This window comes from Sinocyclocheilus rhinocerous, unplaced genomic scaffold, assembly GCF_001515625.1.
Source record: "Sinocyclocheilus rhinocerous isolate Xijiao unplaced genomic scaffold, SAMN03320098_v1.1 scaffold662, whole genome shotgun sequence".
NCBI lineage: Eukaryota > Metazoa > Chordata > Actinopteri > Cypriniformes > Cyprinidae > Sinocyclocheilus > Sinocyclocheilus rhinocerous.
The window spans coordinates 338,449-354,051 of record NW_015639782.1 but is presented as its reverse complement, the minus strand read 5'-3'; the positions used below and the strand labels follow the sequence as shown (position 1 = coordinate 354,051).

The 15,603-nt window shown below is 36.9% G+C and overlaps 1 long non-coding RNA gene across 2 annotated transcripts in view; it reads right to left on the bottom strand.

The window, feature by feature from the left end:
* Positions 1–11,940, bottom strand: part of LOC107751926 (uncharacterized) — a 264,468-nt gene extending 252,528 nt beyond the window's left edge. For both annotated transcript variants that reach the window (XR_001641311.1, XR_001641312.1), the window contains exons 1-2: positions 11,702–11,940; positions 10,594–10,695 (exon numbers count right to left, since the gene is read on the bottom strand). This is a non-coding gene — a long non-coding RNA (uncharacterized LOC107751926). The remainder of the gene's footprint in view (positions 1–10,593; positions 10,696–11,701) is intronic.
* Between the last annotated feature and the right edge of the window lie 3,663 nt (positions 11,941–15,603).

Sequence of the window (15,603 nt, the reverse complement as noted above, 5' to 3'; positions counted from 1 at the left end):
CTGTAAGACACAAGCGTCTTTACTTAACTCGAGACTTTAACACTTTTATCACTTGTTCAAATATAGCCAATTAACTTGTGTTATGTCAAAGCGCTTGAATAATGCAGTTTTCCTTTAAAAAATCTGTTAAAATGACCACTGAGACAACATATTGTCTCCACCTGACTAGGCCGCTTAATATTTCTGCTAGTTGCAATGCATGCAATATTTAGGAACATAATTTATTTATTTTGTCCAACACAATTGGTTCATTAAAATGGGACATTGCCTCTTATCTTTTCTCCAACGGTGTTCAATAATTTTCTATTCTACTGCTGGCCTATAAACAGGGTCTTCCTGAAAGAGACAATCAAGAGCTATTCAATTATCAAGCTGGACTGGCTCCCTAACACTGAGAGTTCACTAACCTTACAACATCTAATTGAGTGAAGAATAATTCTCTTTCAAAAATAAACAATCTATTTAACAGTCCACAATAATTACAGCTGGCATCAGTGGTTGAAAGAGGCTGAGCAAGAGACTCTTCACATTTGTTGACAGATCTGTCTATCAATCTATTTGTATATCTGTCGGATCTAATCAGAATCCATATCATCATGTACACCAGCAATGGCACAGCAAAATGTAATCAGCCACTTGGTACTGGCCCCAAAAAAGACAGCAGTGAGATGGCTCTCTAAAGCCATCATACACGGGCGTCGCATCGCATATTGAAAGAGAAATCCCAATCTCAATTCAGAGACCAATGCAGCAGTATAAATATTGATCTTCTTGCTATCTCTCATTATAATAATCGCCAGAGGTCCATATATCTATTTGTGTGGGACTGTTTGCGAGGCTGGCCAGACTGCAGCCAATGCACTAAAGTCCATTCAACATATAAACAAATACATCAGGGCTCTGTTTAAGCCAGCGCATGGGAACCAGCTCCTGCTGCAGTGTCATACTGCCACCTACTGCTGAAAACACTGACCGTGTATCATTACCACTTGAGATCAAAGCGTAGTTGCTTTGCCTCCCAAGTGATGATAGAGTATTTAAGATATTAAATGAAAAGGAGGATGTGCCGATGAGGTTAAGCTATTCAATTAGACATAATTGTTTAATGATATGTTGGGATGATCATCTTTTGGCTTCTTTCAAGAGGCTTTTAGAAGATCATTATGGATCTTCTTTTCTTATCATATAAACAGTATATTTAAAGTGTGCTTATTGATATTTTTAGGGGTAATAAAGCTAATCTTAATGTATTTTATTTCTAAAACTGCTCATTAGAGCCAATGCCAGGCCTTAAAGGGATAGTTCACCCAAATCATCATTTACTCACTTTACTCAACAGTTGCTGGTAGCCTTTGACTTCCAAGGTATTTTTTCTTTTTATGGAAGTCAATGGGGACCAACAACTGTTAGGTTACCAACATTCTTCAAAATATCTTCTTTTGTGTTCAACAGAAGAAACTAACTCATACATGTTTGGAACTTGAGGGTGAGTAAATGACACAGAATTGCAATTTTTGGGTGAACTATCCCTTTAAGTAATAAGAAGCCTGACTAGCGAATCATTAACCAGCACAACACAAGTATCTTACTGGTATTTTCCAGTCCGTCATTTGTTCGTGGTGATATTCTAGACATATTCACTCATATATTTTACTTTTACCACTTTGGAAACAATAGGAAGGTGGACTATTACCAATTTAAAACTGCACCATCATATGCTGTAGGTGTGTAAGCGGTGATTGGGCCTTTTCCCGTAGGGTATGGTGAAAGCGGTGGTTTGAAGTTAAGATTGACTCTGGGAGCAGTGAGACAGTCGGTCCTGCTCTATTCTCATAGATAATGAATCAGACAGTGGGCTGCTAGACTGTGTTTATGGGCATTCAGAGGCGTAAAGCGGGACATGGGGAATTCATATTCACATATAACAGCCTGTGACACGCACAGAAATGACAGGGAGCGGCACGAAAGCAATGCGCCTATAGTGACTCGCACTTAAACTCGGGGGGAGAGGAGGATCAGGGATAGCAAATCGATTCAGCGCTCGCCATCCCCCGACCACCAAAGTCATTTTGGCTGCAGTAAAAGGAAATTCTATTACCAGTGACAAGTTTGTTTCATTTGCTCTATTGCTTTCATAGCCCAGACATTGACAATGTTGATGGTTTTTCAAATAAAATCATTTTACGTCAAGGCCATAGTGCTATCTCCAGACCTGTCTAAATTGCCGTCTTCTTCTTATAGAGGTTTTGACACTAAAATGCCATGGTCTGATTGATCTCCCAGGATCTCCCCTGGTGAAGTTATAACCTCCGGAGTCCGGAATAATAAATATCTGACCCCATGTGACCAGAAGCAGAGAACAGACTGGAAGGTCGATGCACACTTGTACTCAAAAGTACTACATTGTCGTAAGATAGTGAACTCATTAAATTTACTTCCTGAATCAACTTCATGATATAGGAACTACTTCAATACTGTTTAAAAAAAGCCACCGATGTATGTTGCACACTTGTTGAATGTTTTGCCTCAATTATCCAGTTCATTTCATCAACTAAAAATACAATTAAATTAAAAAATATATATATATGCATCCACAAAAATAATTGCAAGAATTTAGGCATAAATCTTTAGATCAAAAGGCTAAGATCTGTCTCACATACACACACAAACAAAGAGGAAGTACTTAAATACTGTTTAAAAAAAGCATTGTATGCTGGAAACTTGTTGACTGTTTTGCTTCCAATATCCAATTAAAAGCATTTGGGCATAAATCTTTGGATCATAAGCTTAAGATCACACACACACAAAATTCAAATAGGAAGTGCAATTTTCATTGCATTCTTGTCCCTTTGGCTTCAAACCCTCGAAAAGACATCCTTTATGAAGACCAAGATTCCTGCTGTATACAGTGTAATCAGTTTTTGATTTGTCTGCTGTTAAAGCCCATCCAGCTTTTTAGAGAAGCGCACACAAAGAGAGGACAGAGACAAAACAAGCCTGGGCAAACAGACGTCCAGAACTGAGAATGCTGGCTACAGAGGCATGATCCGGGTCTGATCCAGCACTTCAGACTGACATGATTCCCGGTGATGACAAATCTCTCATTGAGAGGCTGCAGGACTGACCAAAGAGCTCTCACACACACGCATACATCCTTAAAAAAAACTTCATGTTTCAACACCTCAAGCTGCAAGGCCAAATAAACACCAAGTGGCAGTCAACCTTTCAAAAGCATGCCGAAATCGCTCACACCTGAATGCGCAACACACCATATTAAAGCCTTGCGAGAGACGTAGGGCAATAATAGTTTGTAATAATATTGCTCGAGATCTTTAAGTTTAGTGTTTTCACATTGAAGCTATAATACATCACTGCAGCAGTATTTTAAAACTAAGTAGTTTAAGATTTGTCATCACACAGCCTAATGATGGGACCATTCACAAAATTGGTGATCAAACACTTTATATATATATATATATATATATATATATACACATATACATATATATGAGAAGTTAATTTTAACTGTGTGCATGCATGCATTATCATTAAAAGAAACACAATTGTAACAGACCGGGTAGCTATTGAAAATAAGACCTTTTAACATGCCTCGCTCATTAGCGGTACACAAAGTACTTCAGACAATCTCATAGAGTGCAATAAAAAGGCTGTATCCTGCCTCCGGCGACCGTTTTCCACAAAGACACACATCTGCGATTAAAACTGAAATTTTTGCTTGATATTTACGCTGCGGGGTAAAAAGCAAACTCGTGGGATAAGACAATTTGATGAGACACATTAATTGCACCAATGATTATCAGGCAAGATCTACTCCTGCTTCATATTTATAGTTGTCCACTTTTCATTACGGTGTTCATTACCGGGTATAAATAATGTGCATAAATGTGCCTGCACCCTTCGACACACTCCATAATATTGCCAAGCAATATCCATCTTGTCTGAGGTTATCAGACATTACCTTACTGAATTATATCTATTAGTTGCTTCGCAGCTTGCCTTGCCATCAGCCTCTTTCTGCAGCCATGACAGCATTAAGTTTTAGCTTTATTGCATCTTCTTTACCCAGCATATACCATTAATCTGCTTAATGACTACAATGACCCCTTTCATCCAATTTCATAAAATAAAACATATTAATAAAAGGCATTAAAGCTCCTATTGTAAAGGATCTTCTAATAAATCAGAGAGCACTTTTCAAAGAAATGGCTGCACATAAAGGTCGCTGGTTACCTTATTTATTTAATGTTAAGAGGGTTTTGTGCATTTGCGCACAAAGATTAAATCAGAGGATATTTGATGTTTTTAAATGAAAGGAATTGCTTTGAAGATTGACAGAAGCCTTTTCACTCGTGACAAAAACATGACTTTTTTTGAAAATGTTGTCATGTTTTATTCAAGACATGCATGTCCTGTTGGACACACACATTCGCTGCAAAAAGTCTGGAGACACTTGACTGAAATGTTTCTCATTATCAAAAAATCGTTTAATCTAATGGCTTAGCTTTAAATGTTTGAAACTATTTGTGCACATATAAACTGATCCCATGTACAAATGTATATATATATATATATATATATATGTGTATGTATGTATGTATGTATAAATATATATATTCTAAAAATGTAGAAAATAGAAATAATTAAGTGTCTGAATGCCTCCGCCTCCTGTTGTCTTCTCAAATCAAAATCTCAAAATCAAAAGACATATTTGTTTAGAACTGATTTGGACTGTTTTTGTCTGTAAATGGTGCTTGATCTGTGCATATTTCTCTCCTGATTCAGACAAGATGACTTCTTTCCTCTAGAGAAAGCAATATTATGGATAGAGAACTATTTTAATAGAGGACTCATATTTTAGCCAGAACAGCCTAAAGTTAAATACGTCTTTATAATGGATTTGTTTGTTACCAACACACAGCTTTTCACTTCACAAGACATTCATTGATGGACTGGAATCATGTGGTTTACTTGTGGATTATTGTGATGTTTTAATCAGCACAAATTTCCATTCTCCCATTCACTGCAGTGGATCCATTGGTGAGAAAGTGATGTAATGCTCAATTTCTCCAAATCTGTTCCGATGGACAACCAAACTCATCTATATCTTGGATGACCTGAGGGCGAGTACATTTTCACCGACCTTTGTTATTTTTGGATGAACTATTTATTTAAGAAAATATGCATAACAAAAACTATAACCTAATTAAACATGGTGTCTGTCAACCTAACCTGGTGATTTCCATCGATATAATATTGTACAATTTCCATTCCAATCACTGTAGTTCCTTGTGGCCTTGCTGTGTGCATAATTATGTGATCTGATTAATAAGAACACGAGAGAACTGAAACCTGCCATATGCACGCTTTAAAATACACATTATGATCTGCAAACCTGGCAAGTGCTGAGATCAGGAGTTATGGCGTTCACTGCCCTGAGTCTGAGGCCTTTGAAATCATCTACAGACTGGAAAGACTAATCCCTTTGATCAGGGCCTGCCTGACACCTCGTCATAATTTGTCCTGAGGTCCAAAACACTAGGCAAAGACATAATTAAACTAACATCACACACCGTGCATTCATAAATCTGAAGTTTTGAGTGACAGTACTGCAAGTGGTTAAGACAAATCCAAATTCTATAATATTTTATTACCATAAAAATAATCCACTAATTTACACTTTTTTTATTCAGTGAAATAATTTAGATTTCAATAGAGCTTGAGTGGGGAAAAAAATAAGAGACTTATCAAACAGCTCTGTGCAGGGGCAAAGGGAAGGAATTTTAACAGGGCTCAGGACCAGGGGTGTACAGCTATGGGACGGGAGCGATACAGTATCAAAAATATTTCTAACAAAAGGCAATGAATCAAAGAACTACCAGCTATTAAATCTTGCAGACCTTTTTCACTTGAAAACCCTCCCAAAAAGACATTAACAAATAAAAAAATATGTATGTGAATCTTTGTGAATCTTCTTTAAAAAAAATTTAAGAAAAAATACATTTTAGACAAATATGGCAATAACCACAGGAAAATATACACGTGAAAACCTCTTAAAGAACTAATAATCTTTTAAAAGATCATTACACTATGTTTTTATGTTTCATACACACTGCAAAAAGCATATTAACTAATTTCAAGATAAGCAAAATCTACCCAAATAGACCCCATAAATGTGAGCCAACTCAATTGGCCTCTCATAAATGAACCACGCATTAATACAATGCATATTCAAACTGTACTACCACCCACTCTAATATCTATAATCAAAGAGGAGTGAGTGCCTTTTAAAATTTCACAGGTGATCAGAGGAATTTAATCGCTATGCATTGCATCCAGTTCCAGGCACGTTAGCTGGTGTTGATTTTAATATCAAAGCCTATTCGCCATCAAGAGCAGTGCTCGAGATCTCATTACCCGGCCATGATAGACGAGAGGCAGAGCGCACCTACCACACGCCTCAGACACCCACCCACCTGCTAACACAAGCCTCTAAGGGACAGTGGATCAGAGCAGAGCTCCTCAACTGGTGGCACTGTGACCTCTTCTAAAAGGGTCATGGACAAAAACAAAAATGCAAATGCAAGCAAAAATGCTACTAAGCATATAATCTTTAAAATGATTGAGTTTATCAACTTAAAAGGAAGACGAAACCATTTCCCATATCGATTGATGTCAAAGGCTGAGAGTCCAATCAAAATGTACAATGATATTTTGACAAATATTTATATAACTTTGTGAAAGCGAGCTAAAAGACATAAGCATGAAACAAGATTTTTGACATGACCTCTTGAAGAAATAAAAACTTTTTTTTTTACCTTCCACCATTCCTATACTACTGATAAAAGACAAAAGTGCCAAATAAATAAATAAATTCAATTAATTAATACATTTATAATTTTTAACAATAAAAACAAGAGAAATAGGCCTTTTGTGTACATAGAAAAAGTCTTAGATCTTTGAGTTCAGGTCATGAAAAATGGGGGCAAAAACAAAAGTGCTGTGTTTATAATTTTGTTCAGTGTAGTTGAAAGAGTTGCTCTTGTTCCTATCATTATCATACCAATAAGTGTAAAGTGATTAATTAATTAGTTAATTCATTCATTATTTTTTTAAATAATTGTTTCTGTGAGTACTTCCGGCATTCCTATGACTATCCTATTAATAAAAGCAAAGTGCCAAATAAATAAATAAATAGTTTTTAAGTGCTTTCAGCATGCCACTATCCTATTGAGAAATTAATAAATTAATGAAAACAATTTTAAATATATATAATTTATTTTTCTATGACAAACAGTTTTGGTACTCGGTTGGGTCACCCAAAGTTATCCAAAGAAAAGACGTCCTGACTTTGATCGTCCTCTCAGGTCAGGATTAATAGTCCTTCTTAATGAGTGCAACTGTTTTTTGATGTTACGTATATGATTAACACCAGGGGCTCAATTTGGCTAGGTGTCACAATTTGCCATGGACTAGTAATGTCTTTGAGGCATGTGGTCACTGCTGATGAGGGGGAGACACATTAAGCCCGTTTCAATAATTAACATAAAAAAGCAAAATAAATTCCAGCCCTACCCTTGACATTCCCTCAGTGAGGTGCAAGATGAGTTGCAAAATGATTTAATTTAAGAAATTACAAAACAGCAGGACTCAGGAGCCCCACAGGTAGCACAGACTGAATCTCTCCCTTGCAACTTTAAAACATAGATGTTGAACAAAGACGGCGTGAAGCTTGAAAGGATAATTCTGTCCTGCACTATGCCTACAATGAGATTTGGTTCCGTGTTCTATTTGGCCTCCTGTGGAGGGGTTTCAAATGGAAGGACAACACCATGTGCCTTTGCAAAAAAAATCTGAATCTTATTTCACACAAGGATCAGCCCTCATCAGCACATCAAAGACTCCTTACTGCATTAGCATTCGACTGAAGTGAGCTTAAACTTCTGCTACACTACACGGACCCATACAAATGATCACCAGCTAATGGCTACAGCTAGACGGCCAAACACATGAAACCGTGCCGAAAAGCCTCAAGCCAATAATTCATAAAACGCTGAATGTTCTGATATAAATCTGGCAATTAGGCAGAATCTCAGACCTTATAGCCAACGAATCCAAAGGAATACGTCTATTTCACTCTATAACACCTCAAAGAATAATATTTCCATCATGTAATGGCGGCTGACACTTATTTTAAAGAAAAGTCAAGGTGAAGTGCCATTTTAACACACTCATCCCAGCACAACTGAGACATTTATTTATGCCATATCAGCATCAAAGGCTATATTTAGAGCAAGCTCCAAAATAATAACATTTAGAATGTGGGTGTGTATAGCGCTCACCATATATATACACACATACACATCTAATTCATTTAAAACTCAATTTTCCCAAATAAGATCAGACAAATCAGTGAATCTTTGTCAGATTTTGCTAACTTCATGAGACAAAAGACAAGCATTGATGGTTTTAAACGATCATAGGTTAATGATAAAGAACTTAAATTTAGATTTAACTGACCATTCTGACTTCTGTAAATTTGTTTGAAAATAACAGATACATTCATTCCATTTGCCACTTTTTGTAAATGTATAAATTCTATATGGGTTTGACAACTGAGACAACTGTAAGTAAGCCATCGTTGTTTGTAATGCCTGTTTGGAAAAAAATGTTATCTTCTTATGATTATTGACTAAATACTTCACCTTAAAGGAAAAACCAGTTACCCTGTTAGAAAAACAATCTACTGGTACATACTCTTGACAACCTGATAATTGCATTTTTGGGGTTAAAATAATTGAATTTACATATTTGTAGAATAAACACTCAAAACCTTCAAATGGAGGAAGTTGAAAAGAGAAGCTGGTCATTCCAAATCTGTGATTTCTAGAATATTGCAGCTTTAAAATAACACTAATTCATTCAAGTCCCCCAAAAAGCCTGGTCGTCCACGTAAGACAAATGCACGAGAAGACAGGATAATGCAGAGACTCTCAACGGGGAATCGGTTCAACACTGCAGCTGGAATTGCTTGCCAGTTCAGCGCTGAACAGGGTAAGGATCTGCCTCGGCACGTTTAAGGCCCTGTCCACACGAACGCAGGTATTTTCAAAACCGCAGCTTTTTCTATGCTGTTTGGCCGTTCGTCCAACCACCAGGTCACTGAAACCGAACATTTTTGAAAACTCCTGCCAGGGTGAAGATTTTCAAAAACTCCGGTTGCAGTGTTATCGTGTAGACAGCAAAACCGGAGTTTTTGGCTTGTGACGTCGGAGCATGTGCTGTTATCTCCGCCTACTGGAAACTTTTTCAGGCTTCTGATTGGCCAACATGGCTTTACAGTTGAGATTGTATCGCCACCTGTTGGCTTGGCATGCTCTTGACAGTGCTTCATAGCATGCTTTTGCGTTTTCATGTGGACGGAGATTTTTTTTTTAAACGGAAGGAGGAAAAACTCTGTTTATAAAAATACCCGTGTACGTGTGGACATGGCCTAAGAGAAGTCAGACTGAAAGCGCACTCTGCAGTGACCAAGCCTCTCATCAGCAGAGAGAATCAAAAGGCTAGGCTCACCTTTGCTGAGGAGCATGTTGTGTGGAGAGAGGAGAACTGGTCCAAAGTTCACTTTAGTGATGAGAGCAAGGGTAAATTTATTTGGGTCGGATGGGAAACATTTTGTTCGGCGTCAAACTGGGGAAAGACTGAACCCCAAGTGCATAAAGAAGTCATAAAGAGAGGTGGAGGAGGAAGTGTCATGGTTTGGGGGATGTTTTCTGCAGCAAGAGTTGGGACTCTTATACAGATACATGGTAAATGCAAATGTTTATCAGAACCTCATTCAGCAACATGCAGTTCCTTCCTTGTAAGCATCTCCCAATCAGCCTGCAATTTTCATGCAAGTCAATGCACCCGTCACACTGCAAAACGGGTAATGCAGTTCATTGAAGATAAGAACACTGAAATAATGAAATTGCCGGCCCAGAGATCTAAACCCAACTGAAAATCTCTGGAAAATCCTTGGCAACAAAGTTATGGCTAAGAAACCCACTACAGTTACTGAACTGTGGAAGAGAGTGGACCAAGATCACACCAGCGCAGTGTGAGAAACTAGTGATGTCCTGCGGCCGCAGATGTGCTGAAGTCATTCAAAGCAGGGGTCTCTACAATTCCTACTGATTTCTGACAGCTGTAACCCTCTAAAATGTTAGTTGTAATCTTCTTTTGTGCTACAGTGGTTAATGTTCTCTAATTCTGATCACTGTGTATTCCACAAAATAAAGGTTTTTGTTGAAATACCTTAGATATTTTGTGAAACATGTTAGTAGAACAGTGGTATACGCACTGCTAATATTCCTTCAAATTTTGAGCGATATTAAAGAAAAAAATAAGTATTTATAGATTGTTCTTTAATTTTGATCTCCACTGTGTGTGTGTGTGTGTGTATATATATATATATATATATGCGCTACACAACACACACTGTGTGTCATCTTTTTATATAACACATCACAATTATGTTGACATGCAGAAAACTACCTAACTGTATATATAACATGATGGTTGAAGCTCACTTACTTTTGAGTTTCTCGGACTGATCCATGCAGAACAATCAGGTGTGATGTTTCAGGCATGTGCTGTCTTGGCTCTTTGCACCCATGTCAATACTTTCACTGTAGCCTGTGCATGTAAAATAAGAATGGCAGGTTAGCATTATTGAGTCTCAGTTCCTACACTGGTCAAATCGATTCCTCCACGTATCTATTTTAATAACTGAGAAATAAATCGAGCCATAGATTCTTCCTTCTAATGAGACTGGTACCAGGTGCCAGAAGGATTCAAGGGCCTTATGTTTTATTTGTAGTGAGCACAACAGTAGGCTACTGCTGCACACCTGACCCTCACAGTAGTAAACAGTAGGATACACCTGCAGAAAAAAGGAAGGAAGGTTCTTGAGGGGATACTGCAGAATCTTTTTCATTTTTTATCTGTTCGGTCATCCTGATTTGCACTACTGTGGCCCGAAGAAAAACCACAAATCTTACTTTAGTTATTTTAGTGAACCATAAGGAAAAATATATATTTAATCACTTAATATATAAAAAGACCAAATTATTTTAAGCTAATTGAAAAAGGCAACATTTTTTCATTTTCTCAACTATATGGACATATTTAAAAAGAATAATAATAAAAATTACAAAAAAAAAGCAACAACAACATTACTAAAATTTTCAGTAAAATGAAAACGGGAAATTTAAAATTAAAAACTAATTGAAAAAAAAACAAAACCTAACAGTATTTCAAAACATCAAATAATAGGCTACTGTTTTAAACGATACGTCACAAATATTTATAGTTTGGAGGAATTACTAGACAAACGCAAACATAAACCACCTCAATGCTACACCTAAATAAAACTATTATGCATTTTTGAATGACAATAATCCATCTAATCCATTTATAACTCAATTTTGCCGGACGAAATCAGACCTCAAAGTGAAATTTTCGTGAGACAATTTAGCAAACACATGTGTACATATCCACAAAAAGACACGCAGCGAAACTATTTGATTAAAGGTTGTAATAAAGATCCTTAAACGATATTTAACTAACCGTTCTGAACTCAGTAAATTGGTCTTAAAACATTGATAATCCAAACATTGACACCACTATGCTCACAACTCACCTAACGGCAGGTGTAATCCTCAAAAAAGTCCCGGATGCAAAACTGCGCGCGTCTGAACCAACAGCTCACATTTGTGGCGTTGATGGTGAAGGGTGTTTTTGAACAAATCTTTTAAGTGGAAGAATCGTTCCCTCCCTTCAATACGCTTAAATTTGGAATGGCGTATATAGCATGCTACTATTTCTGCCATATTAAGACATGCCAGAATTAGTAAGAGTAGCTACTATAGTATGCTAATAGCCTATGTTATGCCAAGTTGAAGTAAACGAACGATTCTTTCACTTAAATTATTTGTTCAAAAACACCGATTCATTCCGAATTCAAAGTAACCATAGCACGAGCAAATAACATTCGACCGCGGGCTGTCAAAGAAGCAGTTCATTGGTAGGATCCACTTAACGAATACCATTCACCAATCCCCATTCACGAAACGATTCGCAGTTATGAGTCTGAACCATAGATCTACGTGTGTAGATCAATGAACGAGACTCTTTGAACGAATCTGTTCGGAGTAAATGAATCGAAGCTTTACTCTCACACATAAAGACTCGCCACCTACCGGCGTAACGCTGCAGCCGAATCTGCAGAAAGAGGACGAATCTGAAATAATCGTTCTACCGAACAGATTGAAAAGATTCAAACCACCGGGACGAATTAAAATCCCCACACTTAGTGCATTATATGTGTCAGCCGTTTTGTAGCTTTTCAATGTTCTTAGTAAACAAATTAATCATCTTATTCCAAATTTGAGGAATAGCAAAGTGTCATATTTTCAGATTAATATGAAATTAAGTGAAACTGCATGTAGTAAAAAGGAAAAAGAAACAGCCATGTTTCTGTCAAAATTAATGATTAATCATTAATTACAATAAAAATTATTCCTTTTTGTACAATTTATTTAATGCTCTACTACTACTACTACTACTACTAATAATAATAATAATAATAATAATAATAATAATAATAAAAGTGTTACATTTTTATCATTAACTACAATAAAAAAAATGTAGGCCTAAGTTTTGTATATAATGTTGAGATGATGTTTGGTCAATGTAATAATAATAATAATAATAATAACTAGCAAAATAATAATCTTATGTATAGTTCTAAATATCAGAAATAACAGTGGTACATTTTGAGAATAATTCAACTCTCTCTCTCTTTAATTATTTATATTTTTTATTTTATTATTATAATTTTTTTTTTTTTTTTTTGCACGTGTATGAACTTGCCGGCCTGTTAAACTGTTAATGAGCAGTTGTGGGCAGGTTTAATCTCTGAGAGCACGAGTACCACACGACAGACCCCCGGAGGCCGATCCGTGTGTATCGATTAACCTGCTCGGTCGATGTGGAGGAGACGATTAACCTCTAAGGACATTTTATAGTCTGCTTCCCCGCATTGCCAAACGCAACACACCCCTCTTTCATTCTGCTCTCCATTTGCACTGCGATAATACCAAAATCCTGCTCTGTGCCCCACTCCACAACTCTGAGCCACGAAAATGACCCCATCTTTCCAGCACAGGTTGATCGATACACCGCATATCTCACCGCGCAGACTCCAGCACATCTTCATTCCGCAGAGGCCTGACAAAACTTCTCAATTCTGACCCGCATAGCGCAAACAAGTCTCCTTCTAAGGGTTCATAGAGGGCCAGCGGTGAAGAGACTGCAAATAGGTTATCATGCTCAGAATAAAGCTCACTGCTGGGTGTGTTTGGCAGGGAATGCTCCTGAAAATATTCCTTAATGGCAGAAAAGAATCATAGTTGAATAGCTGAAAGGAGGAATGTTGAAAGCAATCTCCAGGGAGAAAATATGCCCACTAACACCGGCATCGATCACATTGAAGATGACACAGCAGCAAGAAAATGAGACAAAACTCAATTCCAACAGCTCATATTCCATTTTTCTCCCTTGCAGCTGAGGACTAAAAGGGCAATTACCTAGCACTTCAGAAATGCCTCTTTCTTTGCAAGAAGATAAAGTGAGATGTACCCAGGGCTTGTTGTTTTATTCTGTGGGGATTTGTCATATCTGAGATATTTAGCCATTTTTTCAACTGTCAACTCATCCTCTCACTCAGCTCCATCATTCTGTGGCAACATTCAGCAGGACAGTATGTGTGCGCGCACCTGGAACAACACTCAGTTTGATGGGCTATTTTGGTGCAGACTTCAGCTTCACAGCGGATCTCTCACCTCACCGAATTTAGTATTCCGGCGTAAATCTGCAAAAAAAAAAAGGACAGTGAAAGTGCAAATGGCAGTCTTGCGTGTTTTCGAGTGGGAGTAGAATGGCAGAGCGAGGGGTAGGTCACACCAGAGGTTAGTGCTGAATTACAGACTGTCACTGCTTGGACAGGGAGCGCAGACGCAGGGGACAGGCTGACAGAGCCGGTGTCCAGACGAAGAACAAGCCGCAGTCAGACCGGACGGCCAAGTGTTCTTTCTATAAAACAGTATTGGACTTTAGCTTTCCTCCTGTCAGTGCATAAGACACAAGACAGCTTTAAATAAACTGCACTTGCTATAGATACCAAATTTAGTCAGAGCATATTTAGACTGCTAGATCTCGAATTCATCTTCACATCTGTGAGACAGAGATTCAGGCCATCATATCGGCATTTACTGTTTCTCACAATTTAACTAATTTAAACAGTATATATTTTAAATGTGAAGTTCAAAACAGTTCACTAATGGTCTGATGAGTCATGTTAAACGTAAAAAAAAAAAAAAAAAAAGTATAACATTGGCCTTGATACTGGTTATCAGCAAGAACAAACAATTATTCGATTTTGATATTAATAATAATAATTATTATTATTTAATTCATTATGAATATTGTTGTTGTTGTTATTATTATCTAATAATTTAATATTTAATAAAAGTAATATTATAAAATAAGAAATAAAAAATTATAATACTTGTATGTAATGGCCAATATTTTAAAATATATGCTGCAAATGAAAGTCACAAACTGTTCCAAATTAATTAATTGATTAATAATAATAATAATATTAATACTACTACTAATACTAATAATAATATTTATTTGGAAAAGTGCGTGGCTTTAATTTGCAGAAATACTGGGGAGTTTTTATTTTGTATTATTGGATATATAATATAATATAATAAATAATATATTAGTGATTGCCTTTCCTTTGGGGGGGGGGGATTTTATGAGTATTTCTTTTGCATGGTTGGCCTAATTAAAAAAAATACAATTCGAAAATAATAATATAATGAAATAACAGCGACTGCCTTTCATTTGCAGGAATACTAAATGATTTATAGAATTTCTTTTCAAGGTGACCTGCTTTCTTTGTGTTAATATGGTAATTCATTAAAAGTCTGATTAAAGCTCTATTCATAGCCCCCTGATAACAGCCTCATAGCATAGAGATGAAGGGAGAACTGAAAGACAGCATTGTATTAGCCTACCTCAGAGGGTCATCTGTGTGTCCCTTGGTGTTAACGTTTGAAGAAACTTAAAAGGTGAAAATGACGCTCTTCAACTTCAACTTCACACTTTTCCCCCAGGAGTCTTTTTTTTTCCAGCAGGCCCTGTGCCGCTTTAGACACCTCTGGACCCTGACTCCAAATGCTTTCAAAAGTCCCACTTTCATCATAGATCCTCACATATCTAACACGTCTGAGAACTACTTCCTGCTCTCATTTGCCCACAAGGACCTGCATCCTGTAGGACTGTTCAGTTCAATAAACAATTCAGCAAGATAAACTAAGAAATGATAGTATGCCTAACTGAAATGACCTGTACATTTTAAGCTGATCGTAATAAAGCCCATTACAGTGATCTGATGTGTTCCTAATACTTCTTAGCAAGAGGACATGCATAAGGAGTCATGTCATTACACGGGAACTTTTGTTTTTCCGATGA